The following is a 10,753-nucleotide window of genomic DNA, read 5'->3' as shown; positions in this document are numbered from 1 at the left end:
ATTTTTTTCGAGGTGAAAAAAAACTACTTTTATCAACGAACATGTGAACTATTATAATGGATTTGTGGTCGTTCATTACACATGACTGGATTCGTTCAATCTTGTATTGCATTTATAAGACTTAGCGAATATATATACAGTCCCCTCCATAAGTATGGGATCACCCCGCGCCGTTCCATAAGGCGGCGTGTATTTTTCATATGGGTTTTTCGGGTGGCAAAATTCGAAAAAATGACATAAATTCACCAAACTTGGGATTTATGTCATTTTACGTTTTTTCTATTGTCTGAATTTTTTTCAGATTTTTTCCCCTATTTTTTATGCCTAGAAAAGTGGCGCACAAAGTATCGGATCACTCCGACGGCGGCCGTGTTGTCTTATGGCGCAAATGGGCTTTTCATATTGCTTTTTATATATTTAATTTTTAAGAAGGAATTTTTATATTCAAACCCTTTTTACATTTCCCTTTTATAAATTAACTGTAAGATTTCCATTATGATCGGAACCATTTCCGAATTTTCCCAGATTTATTAATTTCCCCAGTTGCTAAAATAAGAGACTACAGAAGAGTTCATTTAGGGTTTGCAACCTCTATCGCCAGCCGTAGGCCGGAAAATTAGTGTCGTTTCTATACGCCCCTTAAGTAAAAAAGGAAGCAGAGCGCCAGTGGTGTATAGAAACGACACTAATTTTCCGGCCTACGCCAGCTGATAGAGGTTGTAAACCGTAAATGAAGTCTTCTGCAGTCTCTTATTTCAGAAACTCGGGAAACGAATAAATCTGGGAAAATTCGGAAATAATTCATATCATCATGAAAAACTGAGAGTAAATTTATGAAAGGGTATAGTATACACGGTTTGAAAATAAAAATTCCTTCTAGAAAATTAATTATATAAAAAGCAATATGAAAAGCCCATTTGCGCCATAAGACAACACGGCCGCCGTCGGAGTGATCCGATACTTTGTGCGCCACTTTTCTAGGCATAAAAAATAAGGGAAAAAATCTGAAAAAAATTCAGACAATAGAAAAAACGTAAAATGACATAAATCCCAAGTTTGGTGAATTTATGTCATTTTTTCGATTTTTGCCACCCGAAAAACCCATATGAAAAATACACGCCGCCTTATGGAACGGCGCGGGGTGATCCCATACTTATGGAGGGGACTGTAGATATAGCGCATTTTCTATATCACAAAGATGAGATCAAATGACGTTGTTTAGTTTCCAATTTTTAGGAAGCAGATGTGATTAAACACACCCGAGTATATTTAACGTCATATCGTTGAAAGCAATCAAGAATCCTGTGTAATGCGGCAGCCTCAAAGGCGCACAGATTACAGTATTATGAAGGGTTCAGCTGGGGTTCAAAACGATCTAGTCCACTACACCCCACAACCCCCATAATCTTGTTCTTTGGTTACTCGAGAGTACATCTTCACTCGTTTCCTGACCCTCTAAAAAAATTGCCAAAGATCAGACCACTGTAGTAATACCTGTGGAGTACGAGTCAGTTATTGAGTGCAATGCAAACAAAAAGGTAGAAATACAAAATGATGATTTTAGTTCAAATGAATTGTTCAATTTCTTTTTCATTTTCTTTCTCAATTTCAATTTAAGGTTTCTCATTGCGCCATTTATTACAATGCTCGAAACATGGTAGCAGAATTAAAGAACCAACTCCAGTACTCGTGTATCAGCACGGATCAATTTCAAGAAGATGCAATTGAAATTGAGGCAAGTTCAGATTCAATAACTTTTTTTTAATTCCGGAGATTGAGCGTTCGGTAGAGTCAGAGTAAATTCATAATTCCGAGGAAGGAGAAATATTCGTATTTTAAGTCGAATTAGCTTCGGTCTTGATGCTTCATATTTGTTTGGTTGCGTTCCCTATTACTAATACCTGCCATCCAAGTCGGTCATCCACGATGGTTTAAAAGCTATGGATGTCTTTTTTTCAATTTTTTTCACCAAAAGGAAAAATGCTTACGTATCTCTATCATTTATTCAGTGAAAATTGATTTCGTAAACTCGTTATACAATACTGGGGCCGTTAAAAAAACTACAAAGCTTTTCAGAAAGTACAAAAAACTGCTTGATTTATCCCATTTAATTTTGTCCCGTTGAATCAATGCAGTTTGGATTCAAAAGTAAATCCCGATTCTCACAGCATTACTTCTTGCAGAACTGTGTTTGAGACTCTAAAATAGTAGAAAAGTGATTAAGTTTTGTGGTGTATGATTAAAATTATTAGTAAGTGTCAAATTAGTTTACATCTTCTCTGTTATTTAAGTTGTACATTTGAATTCCCCACCCTCACCACATAGGATCATTACTAGATCCACGCATAAACGATCCTTAAACGCGATTGAAAATTATGACAAGCCCGTTTGCAATAATTGCATCGCATTATTGCAAAAATTGTGGAGAATTTAATATTCTTTTGTTTGTTATACTAATTTGAATTTCATATTTTTATTTTTCTATGTGAAGAGAATGGGTCGAAAGTGGTAAAAGACGTCAAAATGGAGAGAGAACGAATCTTATTAAGCTCCAAAGAGAACCAAAACTTCTCTTCGTACCATGTTGTGAACCATATTACAGCCATGACCGCAATTCAGAGGTGTGGTTTGAAAGATGTCAGTTAAATTGAAGATTATCTAAAAGAACCGGTGGTAAAAATGAAACAGGGGAAATTTATTGGTCAACCCAGATAAGTACTGGAAATTCAACGAAAGAATAAAATTCTAATAACACTAAAATTTTGCAAGGAGATGAACTTGCTTAATTAGATTAATCATTTGATATCCAAGGTATGCCAATTTTTTTCTTCACATCTACTTCCTGAAGTCTGGGCCTCTTAATGATTTCCTTGCATGCTTTCAAAAAATAATTAGACAATAATTCTTTAAAATTATACATTATTATCCCTTATAGTACAGAAATTACTAAATCGATAGGTATGATGGTTAGTTCATTCACAGCCAGCTCTTGAATTAATCTCAAAAATTCGTCTTCATTCTTTGAACTTTTGAGTTTGTGTTTGTATTCTGCCCTGTATCCGTTTCCTTTGTTTTTGTAGCTTTTCCTTTGCAGTTGGTTGATTTCTGTCTTTCTGTATTTTTTTTTCTATGATTGGTTTGTTATCCTGTCCTAAAGTTGAACAGTTTTTCGATAACACCATATTCAACTTGTATACGTACTTGGGACCATATAATAGTTCAATTTCCATGCTTTACACGCATCGCCGAATGATAATACAATAAAATACAGTCCAAGCTGAACATAAGATAGGACGTTTTGTAACTGATTTTAAAACTGGTGAGATAGGTGCTATTCTAGATCAGAAATCGAAATCAAATGAGGTGGACTATTGATTGTCCCCTTCGCAACCATACCACGCCCATGCATGAATTCGAAGCACGGGGAAATTTCATTGTCCCTCCTATCCCTTGGTCAGATTTAAAATTTTGGAGTTTCCAAAAACACTTCTTCATATTTGATTAAAGATTTTTTATATCTTTAAATAAATAATAATTCATTTTTTTCAGTGCAAAATATTCTTATCACAGCTTTATTTCTTTAAATTTTTTTGAACAGCCTGACTAATACTTGACTACTTCACTAATACTTAACCATTATGCACTCCGTTTTTTAGTGAACCAATTCTCCCTATTGGTATAACGGTAATTTTTTTTTTTGAAATTTCACTTTCTTTTCTTAACTATCACAAATTTTAAAGGGTAAACAAATCTACGACAGCAATAAATTAGCATGTTTTTTATATGTTATTTGCCTGATTGAAATCTAGCATGATCAGTTTCTATAGGGTTAAGAAAACATACCAATAATGTCCTCGAATCACAACTAAAAGATTAATATTGATATATCTTTTTAGGTTGTATTCTGTTGAAGAAGAAAATACTTCTCAAATTGGTAGAATTTAGCAAAACATTTTTAAAACGTTTTGGAGACCTGTTCTATGTGATATAGAGTTCAACATTAATACGAAACAAGTAAGAAAATCCTATTCTACAAAAAGTATGCAAGATTACCATTTTTAATGTTGAAGAAGAAAAAAATTCAAAAAAAATCTGTCCATATTCGATGCTTTAACAATTTATGTATCGTTCTGAGATCTTTACATGTTATATAGAGATCAAAATCATTGTGAATCAGTTTATTCAAACGAAAACTGTATGAGACCTGATACGGATCTGTTTTTAGGTAAGAAAACCGGACCCGTAACAGAAATCTGTAACAGATCTGTGTGCTAGTGTGATACATGTGTCTGTTAGGTCTCATCAATAGAGAAAAAATCTATCAGTGAAGAAGAAAACATTCCTCATCTGTGTACAGTACCCACCACAGGTATTGGATCACCCCGGTCCAAAAAAGGCGTTTTAAACCGCGCGAGATAGGCCTAACGGTGTCATCATCATGTGTCATGTCCAAAAATTTATCGAATGGCCTATCCCTACCCGCGGCATGGCCTTAGGATACGGTAGACAAAGGATTCGTCCCCGCCATACCCTAAGGCCATGCCGCGGGAAGGGACAGGCCATGTGGCATATTTTTAGGGTGATCCAATATTTATGAACGGTGAATTTAAATACATAACCTTAACACATTTTTAAAATTAAAAATCAGAAAGATGAAGAACACTTTTTATCTTTCTGCTAAAAAAAATAAACCTCGTACGACCAATCTTAGTATTTAAAGAAAAATCTCGCGCAAGACACCGTTAGGCCTATCTCACGCGGGTTAAAACGTCTTTTTTGGACCGGGGTGATCCAATACCTGTGGTGGGTACTGTATGTCAAGGGATGAGCAACCCGGAAAACTTGGACGGGTGTTGTTTATCCTTCATTACGGAAATAAATGTTATCATGGCGTAAGGGGGCATCAACGTGAAAATGCCGTCTGCTGGAGAATAACAATTAAAGAAGCTGCTTCGACAGTAGAAAATACGGAAAAATTAGCATGAACTGGAACAGCAGGCCACATCGCTAAGCCAAACCTGTCACTATAAAAGTTTGGAAACTATCATATTAATTGGTTCTATTTATGTGGTTTTACAAAATGCATGCTTCACTAAGTCCATAAAAGTGCACTGTTAAAGGATGTACCATATGAAACCTAGAAAGAAACATGGTAGTGTTTTTATTCCTATACACGGAGCCCACCTGCAAACTCATGCATCGTTTGTTAACCAGGAGGTTGCTGATTTTCATTTACGTGGATCTAGTTGAGTTCAAGTTGTCCAATTCAACATGATTAAAGATCGTTGTTCTAGATCGAATGTACGTAATATGTTTAAGTAGCATGCGAAAATAAATTCAATTGTGTGTGTGTGACTGTTTACTTTACTTGATTTGAAGGACGAGCTACCAGCCCCACTGTTCACTTTCTCTGTTTACATAACGCGATAGTAACTGTATTCTGAACCTTCCATCTTGTATAGAGAAACAGTTTGAATCATTCTTATTGCCTACTTAAACACTGCTTACAGGAATTCCCAAAGCTATATGGTAGAATTTTTGTCACGATAAATATCCATTTTCTTCTCCACCTTGTTTACGTTGTCAGAAGTTTTGGTCCTCTTCACTCATTCAGTTGTTTTCCATTTGAAAATTTCCTCCAGTGGCTCAAAAATCTTATTCGTAAAAGTGATAAACCTCTTTCTTAAATTGTCAAACGTCATGGTGAATTACCAAATGTAAACGTGGTACGCCACGCCATACATGCCAACATACCATATGTATCGTATTAGCTAGAATTTAATAAAAGAGGCCTTTCAATAAATAAACGACCATTAATCCTGATCGATCATCTAACAACATTATGCCGGACTACGTATTTGAAGAAAAACTAACCAAACAAAAACTGTCGACAAAAATTAATAACTCTCCAAATTCAAAATTCTGTTGAAAATATTTGATTGGATTTAGGTTTCACTAAGAAGGTTGAATTTCTTCATACAAATTTTGAGAAAGTCAACAATGAAATTACAAAGGCAAGCGATCATACCAAAATATTTAATAAAGAGAAACGGGAGATTCAAATCAATTATTGTAAAACAAACGAACCACAAGCGACACAAACCACAGTAATATTAGATTTTCTTATTCTTGCGGCCCATTACCTTTATCTGGATTTCAATGAAAGACATAATTGCATGGTTCCCATTCACCAGTTAGGCCCAAAAATTGAGCAATTTTGCTCAATGATATTCTGTAGCTTGTAATAAACTGGTGGGTACCAACCCCCATATCACCGCGCCTTTCTTGATAGGCGTGTCAAAAATTTCACTCTATGGCTCCATCTGGGTCCATTCAGCCGGGGGAATATTACACCGCCAAATTATTTGAATTCACGGTAACTGTCACATTTTATCGTACAAATTCACGAACAAATGAAAGCTTGTAAAATTCCACGGGAATGATAAGAGGCTCAAAAAATATTCCATGGATTCAAATTCTTTGCAGTTGCGACACGCAGTGGCGACGACCCATTCCCATTTGAAGTGGTAGTGAGAGCGTAGGCAGTGAAATTAGAACTTCATCTGGACCAAAAAGGAGAAAAGGTGCTCAAGCAAATGGGTGTTACAGAAAAGGAGGCTGTTCCCTAGCCTCAAGCGCCAAGCGCTGATCGATGCGAAAGAGTCGGAAGACGCAAAGAAGAAAGCAGAAGAAGCAAACAAATAGGTGGTGAATTTAACAGGCGCTATTGAGAAAAGAAAATCTGCAAGTAGAGTCATTAGTGATGGAAATCATTATTGGGGACTCAAGAAAGCTGCTATCAACGATTGGCGTCGAAAGTCCCTTATTGAACCAAGATCCCAGGAAATCGAAGAGAAAGGCAAGCCTGATTATTGGATTGACTGATATTGCTCCGGTTTAGAAGATCCGACCTGGTTATATTCTCACAAGGCCCAATCATTGAAAAGTGAACTCCCGGTATTTTCTGGTAAAGCTTTAGACTGGTTTTGATGGATCAATCTGTATCGTTCAATGGTGCATGATCAAAGGATATCAGCTGGCGAGAAGTTAGCAATTTTGAAGAGTCGTTTAAGCGGTGAGTAACTGGATATTGTTCAAGGCCTAGGAGGACCCGCTTATAAATCAGCGATATCCTGTCTCAAGGAAGCGGCTGGACGCCGCGATGTTATGCGAGTGGCCCATTTCAGTGAGCTCGATCGGGTGGATCTCGGACGTGATCCAACAGCATTTCGTCGGTTCACGGAAAAGGCGAGGACTCATTTCTTCGATTTGACGTGGATTGGAGAAACTACAAGCTCCGACACTCTGACACATCATCGAACGTTTATGCCGAAAGCTTCATCCGTCGGATCGACTCGAGTGTAATTCCGGAAGAGGAACGGGATTGGAGAGTAAAAGCCTCAACAAGTTTGGTAAGTGGCTATGTGAAAGAGCTTCAGCTTATCAAAACGCGTACAATATCGTGGCAGAGCAAGCTTCTAGAAGTAAGTTTTGCAACTCGCGCCATCGCCCGACCGCCGCACGTGCTCATCACGCCAGCTTCGAACCAGATCGGTCAGAAAAGCCCTACAAGAGTCACTGCTATTGTTGCAATGAAGAGCATCGGGTGTTATCTTGCCCAAACTTAAAGGCGATGCCGACTAAAGAGAAGATCCGATTCTGCATTCAGCCAAAGATTGTACGTTAAAAAAAGGATGCGGGGTGAAGGATTGCCCTTATGAACATCACGGCATACTCCATGACGCAGAAAATGTTCAGAGGGTAAAAGGCGACAGTCATCACACTTCTCTTTCAGCCCGAGCAGATCAAATGAAGACGGCGCTGGGAGTAATTCGGACCAAAGCCTACGCTACTGATGGTACAGTGATTCCGGTGTCGGTGATGATCGATGAAGGCAGCGACACTACGTTGTTCCGAGAAGATGTCCTCCGTCGTCTGAAGATAACAAGAAAGAAGCAGAAGCTGGATCTTGTTGGTGTGACAGGTGCCGAACGTTACCATTCTCAACGTTCTGACGTGCGATTTCGACTACCGGATAGTGAAGAAACAATTATCGCAGGACTGACGATACCACAAGTCGCTCGCCCTAATCCGATTGTTAATTGGGATGATTTGAAACAACGGTGGCCCCATCTTGCCGAAGTGCCTGTTATGAAGAGTGGAGGAAAGATCGATGTGTTACTGGGCCTTGCTCATTCTTATTTGATTGCAGTTTTAGAATCGCGAGTAGGTGGAGATGATGAACCGTTTGCCTCTCGAACTCGATTGGGATGGATTGTTCGCGGCTTGAATGGAGGAAACATCGGTCCAATGACTTCCCGCTTTTATCATCTTACTGCAACTTCAAGAGAAGAAGGTCCGTCTGTGCAAGAATCACTGGATGCCAATTTCAGACCCTTTGGCAAAACCGAAAACTTTGGAACGGAGTTTCGAGGTGAAGGTTTGTCGGAGTCGGAGCAGAAGGCCAAGAAAATCGTAAATGAAGGCCTACGAAAATTGGAAGTTGGTTACGAGGCTCCACTGAACTGGATTGAAGGAGAGACAGCATTTGAAAATAATCGAAAGCTCGCTGTACACCGTCTTCAAGATTTACGAGAACGCTTCAAGAAGAACCCTAAGCTGGAAGAAGATTACCGGAAAGCTATCAAGAAATATATCAATGAACGATATGCGTCGCTAGTTGAAGATGACGATCTCTACTCCAACAATCAGTTGTATCTTCCCCATAACTGTGTCTACAAGAGAGTCTACGGGAAGAAAGAGAGAAAACTGCGACTCGTGTTTGGTGGAGCTTCTCGCTAGAAACGGAAGAGTTTGAACGATAGAATGCGGCCCGGTCCGAAACATCAAAGTGATTTAGCTAAAGTTCTTATTAGATTCCGACAGGGTGAAATTGCCTTTTCAGCAGACATCACAGCCATGTACAGAAGCCAGACAGCAGACTGAAGCCAAGTGATGCCCGATTTCACTGTTTCTTATGGCAGGACCTGGATCAGAAAATATTGAATCCATGTCGATTCGGCGAAACCAATTTTACGTATCAGATGGACCGACTGCCCTTTGTATTAAATTGTTCTCCGTTCATAGCTCTTAAGACAGTGAAGCGAGCAGCTGCCGATGCAAAAACGGAGAGGAAAGATTGTATGAAAGCGGTCGAAAATAACATGTTTATGGACGATTTATTGAAAGCCGAAGACAGTGAAGAATCAGCCATTGAAAACACGAAGAATATTCGAGACGGCTTGGCGGAAAGAGACTTTCATCTGACCAACTGGATCTAAAATTCACCAAAACTTGTTGCAGATCTTCAACCAATTGGAAATTCTACCACCGAGGCAACATGCAGTTTAGCTTCTGATGAAGCCGAGAAGTTGCTAGTAATCTTTTACGAGCCTACCGACGATCTGACCTTCCGAGTGACCGGTGCGGATGAGGTGGAATGGACGCGGTGCTGGATTAATAAGCAAAATGGCTGGCGTTTATGATCCATTAGGCCGTGCAGCTTCTCTGATTGTAAAAGCGAATATTAAACTTCGCGAATAAGGCATCAAAGGCTGGAAATGGAAAGACGTCGTGACCGGAGAAGATAAGTCATGATGACAACGTTTGTTCATCATGCTGAAACAATTAAACAGCATCCCGATGCCAAGGAATCTTCAACCGAACAAAAGGAATATTAAGAGCAGTCAACGTCTATCGTTTTGTTATGCATCCGAAGAGGCCGTTGCAGCTCAATGTATTTGAATACTTCCTACGAAGATGGATCCTCTAATTGCCAATTGGTGATGTCGAAAACGAAATTGGCTCCTCGTAAAACAATTTCTATTCCTGAATTGGAACTTAATGCTGTTCTGCTCGGTGCAAGACTTTCCAGGTACGTGGAAGAGGCGCTAAACCTCCCGGATCTCACCCGTTTATTCTGGACGAATTCAAGTACCACCCGGAATTGGCTACGCGCCGTTGCCGCTCACTACATTCCATTTGTCAGCCATAGAGTTATGGAAATCTAATCTCTCACCGACCCGAGCGAACAAATATTTGAACCTGGAACACAAAATATTGCTGATGTCGCAACGCGGTCACTTCTCATCGATGAAGAACCGATTCCGTCTGGCTGGTTAGAAGGTCCAAATTTTCTGAAACAACCAATTGACTTCTGGTCAAAGGATTTTCCCTGGATGGCTATTTTCGAAGAGCGACTAGCAGCACATACTCAACATGCGACAAAAATTCCGTCAGATTATGATTGGTCAAAGGTTATAATTGACTAATCCAATCTTTCTCATTGTCTTAAGCTGGAAGGCCATTACAAGGAGTTGGTGCGTCGGTGTCAAGAAGAGAAATTTAATGAAGACATTCAGCAGCTCCGTCGGAATCGACCGCTTAGTCGAACATCGAGACTTCAACAATAAGCCCGTTCTTGGATAGCGACGGAATTCTCCGACTTGGAGGCCGCATCTGTCGAGCCCGTTTACCCTATGACGTCCAGTATCCTCCGATCCTGCCAGGAACACATGTTATTGCAGGGGCGATCGCCATAGTGCTTCATAACGAGGCGCATCACTTCAGAACGGATTTACTTTATTGTTTTCGTCGCTTTGTCAGGGAGTATGCAAAACCATCCGAAATCTTCAGTGATAATGGAACGAACTTCGTCAGCGCAAAAAAAATGGTAGCCGTTCGTGAGCTACAAATGGACGGCAAATTTCAAGAATTCGTTCAAGCGAAGTCGATTGTTTGGAAATTCCAGCCG

The sequence above is a fragment of the Daphnia pulex genome, chromosome 3, assembly GCF_021134715.1.
Source record: "Daphnia pulex isolate KAP4 chromosome 3, ASM2113471v1".
Classification (NCBI taxonomy): domain Eukaryota; kingdom Metazoa; phylum Arthropoda; class Branchiopoda; order Diplostraca; family Daphniidae; genus Daphnia; species Daphnia pulex.
Note: the sequence above shows the minus strand (reverse complement) of the source record.